Consider the following 11,430-nt stretch of genomic DNA (forward strand, 5'->3'; position numbering starts at 1 on the left):
TTAGTTGTGGCACATGGGATCTTTCACTGTGGTGCATCAGCTCTCCATTGCAACATGGAGGCTCCTCTCTAGTTGCGGTGCACAGGCTCCAGAGCACACGGGCTCAGTAGTTGCAGTGTGTGGACCCTCTAGTTGTGGTGCGTGGGCTCCAGAGAGTGCAGACTCAGTAGTTGTGGTGCACAGGCTTAGTTGCCCTGTAGCCTGTGGGAACTTAGTTCCCCAACCAGGAATAGAACTCATGTCCCCTGCATTGGGAGGTGGATTCTTAACCACTGCACCACCAGGGAAGTCCCTATGATAATATTTCTGATCATTACCTTGAACTCTTTATTGGGTAGATTGCCTATCTCCACTTCACTTAGTTTTTCTGGGTTTTTATCTTGTTCCTTCATTTTGAACACATTTCTCTGTCCCCTCATTTTGCCTAATTTGTTGTTTTTATTTCTATGTATCCAATAGATTGGCTATATTTCTTGACCTTGGAGAATTGACCTTCTGTAGGAGACATCATATGTGTCCCAGCAATACACTCCCTTCTGATCACTGGAGCTATATTCTTTAGGGATGTTCCCTATCTGGGGTGTGTGGGTCCTTCTATTGCTGTGGGCTGACTACGGTGGACGATCTGGTAGGCGTGACTGGCCCCCAGTTGATTGCCAGGTCCTGTCTTATGCAGAGGCTGCCAGCCACTGGTGGGCAGGTTTTATCATGAGGCTGCTCACTGCAGGACCCCAGGAGGCCCAGGGGCTAGTCTTGGCCCACTTAGGTAGAACTGGGTTCTGGAGTGTGTAGTTACAGAACCAGGGGTCCAAGATCTGATGTTGGCCTGCTGGTGAGTGGAGCTGGATCCTGGGGCAGCTGGTTAAGTGGTCCAAGGTCTCTTGGAGCTGGTATCAGCCTACTGGTGGGTGAAACCCGGTCCTGGGCCTAGTGCAGGCTCACTGTGGGCAGAGCTGGGTCCCAGGTCTCTGCCAGCAGGGCCCTAGGGATTCCCAGAGTTGGTGTTTCAGGCCACTGGTGGGCAGGGCTGGGGTCCAAGGGGTCCTAGAGCTGATGCCTGCCCACTGGTGGGTGAGGCTGGTCCCAGGAAGAGTGCCAGCCCACTGGTGTGAGGGGCTGGCTGGGTCTTAGGCCCTCTGGTGGAAGTGGCTATGGGCTCAGGGGGTCTTTAGGACCAGGCCTGCTGGTAGGTGGGGCTGTGTCCCTGCCCAGCTAGCTTCTTGACCTGGGGCATCCCAGTACTGTTGCCAACAGGCTGGTGGGCTGGGCCAGGTCACTGCACTAATAAGCTAGAGGGAGGATTCCAAAATGGCACTTGCCAGCACCAGTGCCCAGGTAGTAGAACAAGTTCCCCAAAATGGCTGCCACCTGTGTCTATGTCCCCAGGGTGAGTTCCAGTGGCCTCCTGCTTCTCTGGAGGCTCTCCAAGGTCAGCAGGTAGGTCTGATCCACCCTGGGTCCCAGAGTATGTAAGATCCTGTGTGTCCACTTTAAGAGTGGAGTCTCTAAAAGGAACCCTCCTACACCATTGGTGGGAATGTAAATTGGTGCAGCCACTATGGAAAACAATATGGAAGTTCCTCAAAACACTAAAATTAGAGTTGCCATATGTTCCAGTAATCCCACTCCTGGGCATATATCCAGAAAAGATAAAATTCTAATTTGAAAAGATACATGCACCCCAATGTTCATAGCAGCACTATTTACAGTAGCCAAGACATGGAAACAACCTCATCAATAGTCTCTCTGTAAACAGTTATAATTTTGCTGTGCCTGTGGGAGGAGATGAGCTCAGGGTCTTCCTACTCCTCCATTTTCCATTCTATTCCTTTTATGTGTGGGGTGCTATAGTTGTTTTACAATGTTGTGTTAGTTTCTGCTGTACAGCAAGGTGAATCAGCTATACGTATACATATATCACCTTTTTTTGGATTTTCTTCCCATTTAGATCACCACAGAGCACTGAGTAGAGATCCCTGTGCCATACAGCAGGTTCTCATTAGTTATCTATTTTATACATAGTAGTGTAAATATGTCAGTCCCAATCTCCCAATTCATCCCAACCCCCTTTCCCCCCTTGGTGTCCATATGTTTGTTCTCAACATCTGTGTCTCTATTTCTGTCTTGCAAGCAAGTTCATCTGTATGATTTTTCTAGAATCCATATATATGCGTTAATATACGAAATTTGTTTTTCGCTTTCTGACTTACTTTGCTCTGTATGACAGTCTCTAGGTCCATCCACGTCCCTACAAATGACCCAGTTTTGTTCCTTTTTATGGCTGAGTAATATTCCATTGCATATATATACCATATCTTCTTTATCCATTAGTCAGTTGATGAGCATTTAGGTTGCTTCCATGACCTGGCTATTGTAAATAATGCTTCAGTGAACATTGGGGTTCATGTGTCTTTTTGAATTATGGTTTTCTCAGGATATATGCCCAGTACTGGGATTGCTGAGTCATATGGTAATTCTATTTTTAGTTTATTAAGGAACCTCCATACTGTTCTCCATAGTGGCTGTATGAATTTACATTCCTACCAACAGTGCAAGAGGGTACCCTTTTCTCCACACCCTCTCCAGCATTTGTTGTTTGTAGATTTTTTGATGATAGCCATTCTGACTGGTATGAGGTGATGATACCTCATTGTAGTTTTGATTTGCATTTCTCTAAAAATTAGTGATCTTTTCCAGTGCCTGTGGCCAACTGTATGTTTTCTTTGGAGAAATGTCCTTTTAGGTCTTCAGCCCATTTCTTGATTGGGTTGTTTGTTTTTTTGGTATTGAGCTGTATGAGCTGTTTGTATAGTTTGGAGATTAATCCCTTGTCAGTTGATTTGTTTCCAGATATTTTCTCCCATTCTGAGGGTTGTCTTTTCTTCTTGTTTATAGTTTCCTTTGCTGTGCAAAAGCTTTTAAGTTTAATTAAGTTCCATTTATTTATTTTTGTTTTTATCCTTATTATTCTAGGAGGTGGGTCAAAAAAGGTCTTGCTGTGATTTATGTCAAAGTGTGTTCTGCCTATGTTTTCCTCCAAGAGTTTGATAGTGTCCAGTTTTACATTTAGGTATTTAATGCATTTTGAGTTATTTTTGTGTATGGGTTTAGGGATTGTTCTAATTTCATTCTTTTACCTGTAGCTGTCCAGTTTTCCCAGCACCACTTATTGAAGAGACTGTCTTTTCTCCATTGTATGTTATTGCCTCCTTTGTCATAGATTAGTTGACCATAGGTGTGTGGGTTTACTTCTGGGCTTTCTATCCTGTTCCATTGATCTATATTTCTGTTTTTGTGCCAGTGCCATACTGTCTTGGTTACTGTAGCTTTGTAGTACAGTCTCAAGTCAAGGAGCCTGATTCCTCCAGCTCCATTTTTCTTTCTGAAGATTGTTTTTCCTATTCGGGTTCTTTTGTGTTTCCATAAAAAATTTAAGATTTTTTTGTTCTAGTTCTGTGAAAAATACCATTGGTAATTTGATAGGGATTGCATTGAATCTGTAGATTGCTTTGGGTAGTATAGTCATTTTCACAATATTGATTCTTCCAATCCAAGAACATGGTATATCTCTGCATCTGTTTGTGTCTTCTGATTTCTTTCATCAGTATCTTATAGTTTTCTGAGTACAGGTCTTTTACCTCCTTAGGTAAGTTTATTTCTAGGTATTTTGCTGTTTTTGTTGCAATGATGAATGGGATTGTTTCCTTAATTTCTCTTTCTGATCTTTCATTGTTAGTGTATAGGAATGCAAGAGATTTCTGTTCATAAATTTTGTATCCTGCAACTTTATCAAATTCATTGATTAGTAATTTTCTGGTGGCGTCTTTAGGATATTCTATGTATAGTATCATGTCATCTGCAAAGTGTGACAGTTTTACTTCTTTTCCAATTTTGATTCATTTTCTGATTGCTGTGGCTAGGACTGCCAAAACTATGTTGAATACTAGTGGCCAGAGTGGACATCCTTGTCTTGTTCCTGATCTTAGAAGAAATGCTTTCAGTTTTTCACCATTGAGAATGATGTTTGCTGTGGGTTTGTCATATATGGCCTATATTATTATTTATTATGTTGAGATAGGTTCCCTCTATGCCCAGTTTCTGGAGGGGTTTTATCATAAATTGTTGCTGAATTTTGTCGAAAGGTTTTTCTGCATCTATTGAGATGGTCATATGGTTTTTATTGTTCAATTTGTTTTTTTTTTTTTTTTTTTTTTGCGGTACACGGGCCTCTCACTGTTGTGACCTCCCCCGTTGCGGAGCACCGGCTCCGGACGCGCAGGCTCAGCGGCCATGGCTCACGGGCCCAGCCGCTCCGCGGCATGTGGGATCCTCCCAGACCGGGGCACGAACCCGCGTCCCCCGCATCAGCAGGCGGACTCTCAACCACTGCGCCACCAGGGAAGCCCTGTTCAATTTGTTAATATGGTGTATCACATTGATTGATTTGCGTATACTGAAGAATCCTTGCACTCCTGGAATAAATCCCACTTGATCATTGTGTGTGATCCTTTTAATGTGTTGTTGGATTCAGAGGCTAGTATTTTGTTGAGGATATTTGCATCTATGTTCATCAGTGATATTGGCCTGTAATTTTCTTTTTTTGTGACACCTTTGTCTGGTTTTGGTATCAGGGTGATGATGGACTCGTAGAATGAGTTTGGGAGTGCTCCCCTCTCTGCAAATTTTTGGAAGAGTTTGAGAAGAAAGGGTGTTATCTCTTCTCTAAATGTTTGATAGAATTCACCTGTGAAGCCATCTTGTCCTGGACTTTTATTTGTTGGAAGATTTTTAATCACAGTTTCAGTTTCATTACTCATGATTGGTCTGTTCATATTTTCTATTTCCTCCTGGTTCAGTCTTGGAAGGTTGTACCTTTCTAAGAATTTGTCCATTTCTTCCAGGTTGTCCATTTTATTGACATATAACTATATGTAGTAGTCTCTTATGATTCTTTGTATTTCTGCACTGTCAGTGGTAACTTCTCCTTTTTCATTTCTAATTTTATTGATTTGAGTCCTCTCCCTTTTTTTCTTGATGAATCTGGCTAAAAGTTTATCAATTTTGTTTATCTTCTCAAAGAACCAGCTTTTAGTTTTACTATCTTTGCTAGCATTTCCTTCATTTCTTTTTCATTTATTTCTGCTCTGATCTTTATGATTTATTTCATTCTGCTAACTTTGGGGTTTGTTTGCTCTTCTTTCTCTAATTGCTTTAGGTGTAAGGTTAGGTTGTTTATTTGAGATTTTTCTTGTTTCTTGAGGTAGGATTGTATTGCTATAAACTTCCCTCTTAGAACTGATTTTGCTGCATCTCATACGTTTTGGGTCGTTGTGTTTTCATTGTCATTTGTTTCTAGGTATTTTTTGATTTCCTCTGATTTCTTCCATGATCTCTTGGTTATTTAGTAGCATATTGTTTAGCCTCCATGTGTTTGAATTTTTCACATTTTTTCCAGTAATTGATATCTAGTCTCACACTGTTTCAGTCAGAAAAGATACTTGATACAATTTCAATTTTCATAAATTAACCAAGGCTTGATTTATGACCCAAGATATGATCTATCCTGGAGAATGTTTCATGAGCACTTGAGAAGAAAATGTATTCTGTTGCTTTTGGATGGAATATCCTCTAAATATCAATTAAATCTATCTGGTCTATTGTGTCAATTAAAGCTTGTGTTTCCTTATTTATTTTCTGTCTGGATGATCTGTCCATTGGTGTAAGTGGGGGCATTAAAGTCCCCCACTATTATTGTGTTACTGTTGATTTCCCCTTTTATGGGTGTTAGCATTTGCCTTATGTTTTGAGGTGCTCCTATGTTGGGTGCATCTATATTTATAACTGTTTTATCTTCTTCTTGGATTGATCCCTTGATCATTATGTAGTGTCCTTCCTTGTCTCTTATAACAGTCTTTATTTTAAAGTCTATTTTGTCTGATATAAGTATTGCTTCTTCAGCTTTTTTTTTTTTTGCATGGAATATCATTTTCCATCCCCTCACATTCAGTCTGTATGTGTCCCTAGGTCTGAAGTGGACCTCTTGTAGACAGCATATATATGGGTCTTGTTTTTTTGTCCATTCAGCCAGTCTGTGTCTTTTGGTTGGAGCATTTAATCCATTTATATTTAAGGTAATTATCAATATGTATGTTCCTATTACCATTTTCTAAATTGTTTTGGGTTTGTTTTTGTATGTCTTTTTCTTCTCTTTTGTTTCCAACTTAGGGAAGTTCCTTTAGCATTTGTTGTAGAGCTGGTTTTGTGGTGCTGAATTCTCTTAGTTTTTGCTTGTCTGTAAAGCTTTTGTTTTCTCTGTCAAATCTGAATGACAGCCTTGCTGGGTAGAGTAATCTTGGTTGTAGGTTTTTCCCTTTCATCAATTTAAATATATCCTGCCACTCCCCGCTGGCCTGCAGAGTTTCTGCTGAAAAATCTGCTGATGACTTTATGGGGATTCCCTTGTATGTTATTTGTTGCTGTTTTAATATTTTTTCTTTTTATTTAATTTTTGTTAGTGTGATTAATATGTGTCTCAGCCTATTTCTCCTTGAGTTTATCCTGTATGTGACTCTCTGCGCTTCCTGGACTTGATTATTTCCTTTTCATGCTAGGAAAGTTTTCAACTATAATCTCCTCAAATATTTTCTCAGACCCTCTCTCTCTCTCTCTTCTTCTTCTGGGACCCCTATAATTCGAATATCGGTGCGTTTAATGCTGTCCCAGAGGTCTCTGAGACTGTCCCCAATTCTTTTCATTCTTTTATCTTTACTCTGCTCCATGGCAATTATTTCTACCATTCTATCTTCCAGCTCATTTATCCATTCTTCTGCCTCAGTTATTCTGCTATTGATTCCTTCTAGAGTATTTTTTTTCTAGAGTATTTTTAATTTCAGTTATTGTGTTGTTCATCACTGTTTGTTTGTTCTTTAGTTCTTCTAGGTCCTTGTTAAACATTTTTTGTATTTTCTCCATTCTATTTCCAATATTTTGGATCATCTTTACTACCATTACTCTGAATACTTTTTCAGGTAGATTATCTATTTGCTCTTCATTTATTTGATCTTGTGGGGTTTTACCATGTTCCTTTGTCTGCAACATATTTCTCTGTCTTCTCATTTTGTTTAACTTGTTGTGTTTTGGGTTTCCTTTCTGCAGGCTGCTGGGTCGTAGTTCCTCTTTCTTCTGGTGTCTGCCTCCAGTGGGTGAGGCTGGTCCGGTGGCTTGTGTAGGCTTCCTGGTGGGAGGACTGGTGTCTCTGTTCTGGTGGGTGGAACTGGATCTTGTCCCTCTGATGGACAGGGCCACATCAGGTTGTGTGTTTTGGGGTGTCTGTGAGCTTAGTATGGCTTTCGGCATCCTGACTTCTAATGGGTGGGATTGTGTTCCTGTCTTGCTAGTTGTTTGGTGTGGGGCATCCAGCACTGGAGCTTGCTGCCCCTTGGGTGGAGCCGGGTTTTAGTGTTGAGATGGAGACCTCTGGGAGAGCTCTCACTAATTAATATTCCCTGGGACCAGGGGTTCTCTAGTGGTCCAGCGTCCTGGACTTAGCTCTCCTACCTCAGAGGTTCAGGCTCAAAGCCAGGACAGAGAACTAAGATCCCACAAGCCACGTGGCTTGGAAGGAAAAAAAGGAAGAAAGAAAGAAAACGAACAGACAAACAAAACCCCAAGTCAAATGGTAAAAACAAACAGACAAAAACACACAAAGAGACACACAGACACACAAAAACAGAAAATAAAGGGAAAGAGAGATAACTGAAAAGCAGAGAGCAACCAAACAGTAAATGAACCTGAAAACGAAAACAAACAATAAAAATGAAACTAACAAAGACAAAAACCAAATCAAAAGCAGAAAGTAAAGTAAAAAAAAGGCAAAAAAGCATAAAACAGACACACAAAATGATCAAAAAAATAAAAACAAAATAAAAGAAATAAGAAAATAAAAGGAAAAAACACAAAAGTAAAGTAAAAATAGAAAATATAGTTTAAAAAAGATAAAATCAAAGCCAAACAAAGAAAAAAACAAGGAAAAAACACAATATAACAAAAAAGTAAAGTAAAAATAGAAAAAAAAATAGAATATATTAAAAATAAAAGCATAAAAAATAAAAGAATAAGAAAAAGGACAATGACAGAAAAAACCCAACAACAACAACAAAAATAATTGTAAAAATGATAACATTTTCCTGAGGCTTCAGCTGTCAGTGTCCTTGCCCCCTCAGTGAGCCACAGTGAATCCCTGCCTCTACCTGAAGTCCTCCAAAATCTCTAGGTAGTTCTCTGGACCAGCTGTAGGCACTTTGGGGCCAGCTCAGACTCTGAACTGTCCCAACTCCTGTGTGTCCTTGCCTCCAAAGTCCACAGTTACCTACAAAGTCCACAGCCTTAATTGTGGGAACACTTGTCTATTCAGATATTCTATAGATGCAAGGTTTACCAAGCAGATTGCAGGGATTTAATCGGCTGCCCCTGAGGCTGCACAGAGAGATTTCCCTTCCTCTTTGGTTGCACTGCCCCTGGGGCTTAGCTTTGGTTTTGGCGCCACCTCTGCTTGTGGGCCACCCTCAGGCATCTGTTCCCCGCCCAGGCAAGAAGGGTCGAAAGCAGCTGCTGATTAGGGCTCACTTGCTCACTCAGGCCAGGGAGAGGGAGGGATACGGCAGTCACAACTGGGATGTGTGAGGACTGCCTGTGGCGGCAGAGACCAGCAGGAAGTTGCAACAGCCTGAGGCGTGCTGTGAGCTCTCCTGGGGAATTTGGCCCCAGATTGCAGGGCCCTCGGCAGTGGTGGGCTGCACAGGCTCCTGGAAAGGTGTGGGCAGTGACCTGCTCTTGCTCACAGGACGTTTGGTGGTAGAGGCAGCAGCAGACCTGCCTCTGGGGTCCAAGATAGCAGCCGCAGCTCACTCCTGCCTCTGGAGCTTGTGTAGGTTGTGCCCTGCCACCTGTGAGTGCACAGAGATAGAAGCTCCTATGGCAGGCCTGCTCCTCTCCTTGCGCACCCCCCAACAGTGGTCTCTTGCCTCTCTGGCAGGCCCAGGTTTCTTCCCAGACTCCCTCAGCTATGGTGCGTTAAGCACCCTCAGGCTGTCTTCACACAGCCAACCTCAGACCTCCGAAGCCCGAGCCTCAGCATTCAGCCACCACCCACCCCAGCGGACGAGCAGACAAGCGTCTCAGGCTGGGGAGTGCTGGTCAGCACTGACCCTCTGTGCAGGAGTCTCTCTGCTTTGCCCTCCACATACCTGTTGCTGTGCTCTCTTCTGAGGCTCTGAAGCTCCCCACCAATCCCCGCCAGTGAGGGCACTTCCTAGTGAGAGGAGACTTTTCCTCCTTCACAGCTCCCTCCCAAAGGTGCAGGTCATATCCCGATTCCTTTGTCTCTTTCTTTTTTTTCTTTTTTCCTTTGCCCTACCTGGTTACATGGAGATTTTCTTGCCTTTTTGGAAGTCTGAGGCCTTCTGCCAGCTTTCAATGGAGGTTCTGTGGGAGTCGTTCCACATATAGATGTATTTTTGATATATCTGTGGGGAGAAGGTGATCGCCACATCTTACTCCTTTGCCATCTTGAGAAGCTCCCCACTCCTTTTTAAAAATGTAATGTTTTCTCATGTGTTTCTAAGAATATTAAATACAGGTTTAGGGGCTTTTATTTCATTTTCTCTTGTTCCCTGCATTATCTCTCTTCCAGGTTCCTTTTTTGTTTTGTTTTTTTTAATTGATTCTGTTTGTTTGGAGGCTGTCTTTCTCAACTGAGGTTTTCCTCAAATATCTTGTGATTCCAGCACCCCATTTACATTTCAGAATAAATCACTAACTACTTGGCTAGAAGATTTGTGTGTAATGGGTGGAGTTTGTCAGTCCTCATTGTAAGTGAAATAGGAACCAAGGTAATCATCTGAGAGTGAAAAAGGAGAAGGAGATGTTCAAGTTCTCTCTCACACCTAAATTATGATTTTGGCTCCATTGTTTATATATGGTTCAAACTCTAGATCAACCTATTTAGCACTTCAGAGCAACTTCCTGTCAGAACCTCGTAGAAGAGACTTTCTTCTTATTTTAATTTCTTTCTTTTGCTAGCTGTTGAGGACTCAAGGAAATTTTAAGCTAAAGATCCCATTTTCTTCTTCCTTTATCGAAAACAGAAAGAAAAACACACACACACAATGGTATAGGTCCCAGATTTTTATGAAACTTCCTGATAGTCTTCAAATCTTAAAAAGAATGTTCTCAACTCTAATCCAACTAGTTATTCATGCATTAAAAAAATATTGAAATATCTACCACAAGCCAAGAACTCTATTACCCTTTGGGTTTACAGTTATAAACAAAATAGATACAGTTCTTGTCCTCATGGGCTGAATGTCTTGTGGGGGAGAGAGACAATAAACAAGTAAACTAATGTGGTGCTCCAAGGACAATGATGCTTCAAGGATAAAGGATGACATTGCCTGAAAAAGTGTCAGCGTTACACCCCCTACTGGACTCTTAATTGCCCTCCCCACCATGTTGTAATGTTTACAAAATTCCTGAGCCCACCTGGGCAATGCTCACCTGGGAAACAGGACCTGTCCCAACTAAGGAAAGGCATATGTCCTGTCCCACTCCCACTCTATAGAAGGAAGGTATATGTGCCTTGACCAATCAGTAAACGAAATTTTCACCTTGGACCATTCCTTTGTTTTCTGGCTATAAAAACTGAGCAATAGCACATGTTCGGGCTTGAGTGTCCCAGACTACTAGGAAGTCAACACGCTGTTCTGGCAGCGACCCTGCCCTCCAATAAATTCTATCTTCTTTACATTCTGCCTTGTGTCTAGAAATTATTTTCCAACCCTCATTCAGACCACGACAACTAACAAATAAATATACATTTACAAATTGTGATAATTTGACAAAACTGAACTGGGTACAATGACTGTGAATAAGTAAGACCCGCTTCAATAAGGTGGTCAAAGGCTGCTCCAAGGAGATGAAATTTAAGTTGAATCTGGGTCCTCTGAGACCATTTACTTAATTTTTAACAAAAAATAATATATATGCACAAAATTTAATAGTTTTGTTAATTACGTATTATCATTATATATTAACTATGCTTCAAACCATTCAATTTTTCTTATGTGAATAAGCCCTCTTTTTTTTTTTTTTTTTTTTTTTTTTGCCTTACGCGGGCCTCTCACTGTTGTGGCCTCTCCCGCCGCAGGGCACAGGCTCCGGACGTGCAGGCTCAGCGGCCATGGCCCACGGGCCCAGCCGCTCCGCGGCATGTGGGATCTTCCCAGACTGGGGCACGAACCCGTGTCCCCTGCGTCGGCAAGCGGACTCTCAACCACTGCGCCACCAGGGAAGCCCAAGCCCTCTTTTCTTTCTGAACACTTTAAAACAGTTAAGACATAAACAGATTCTTTTAAACTGAAGATATGCAGCAGT

Source organism: Phocoena phocoena, chromosome 1 (assembly GCF_963924675.1).
Source record: "Phocoena phocoena chromosome 1, mPhoPho1.1, whole genome shotgun sequence".
Lineage (NCBI taxonomy): Eukaryota > Metazoa > Chordata > Mammalia > Artiodactyla > Phocoenidae > Phocoena > Phocoena phocoena.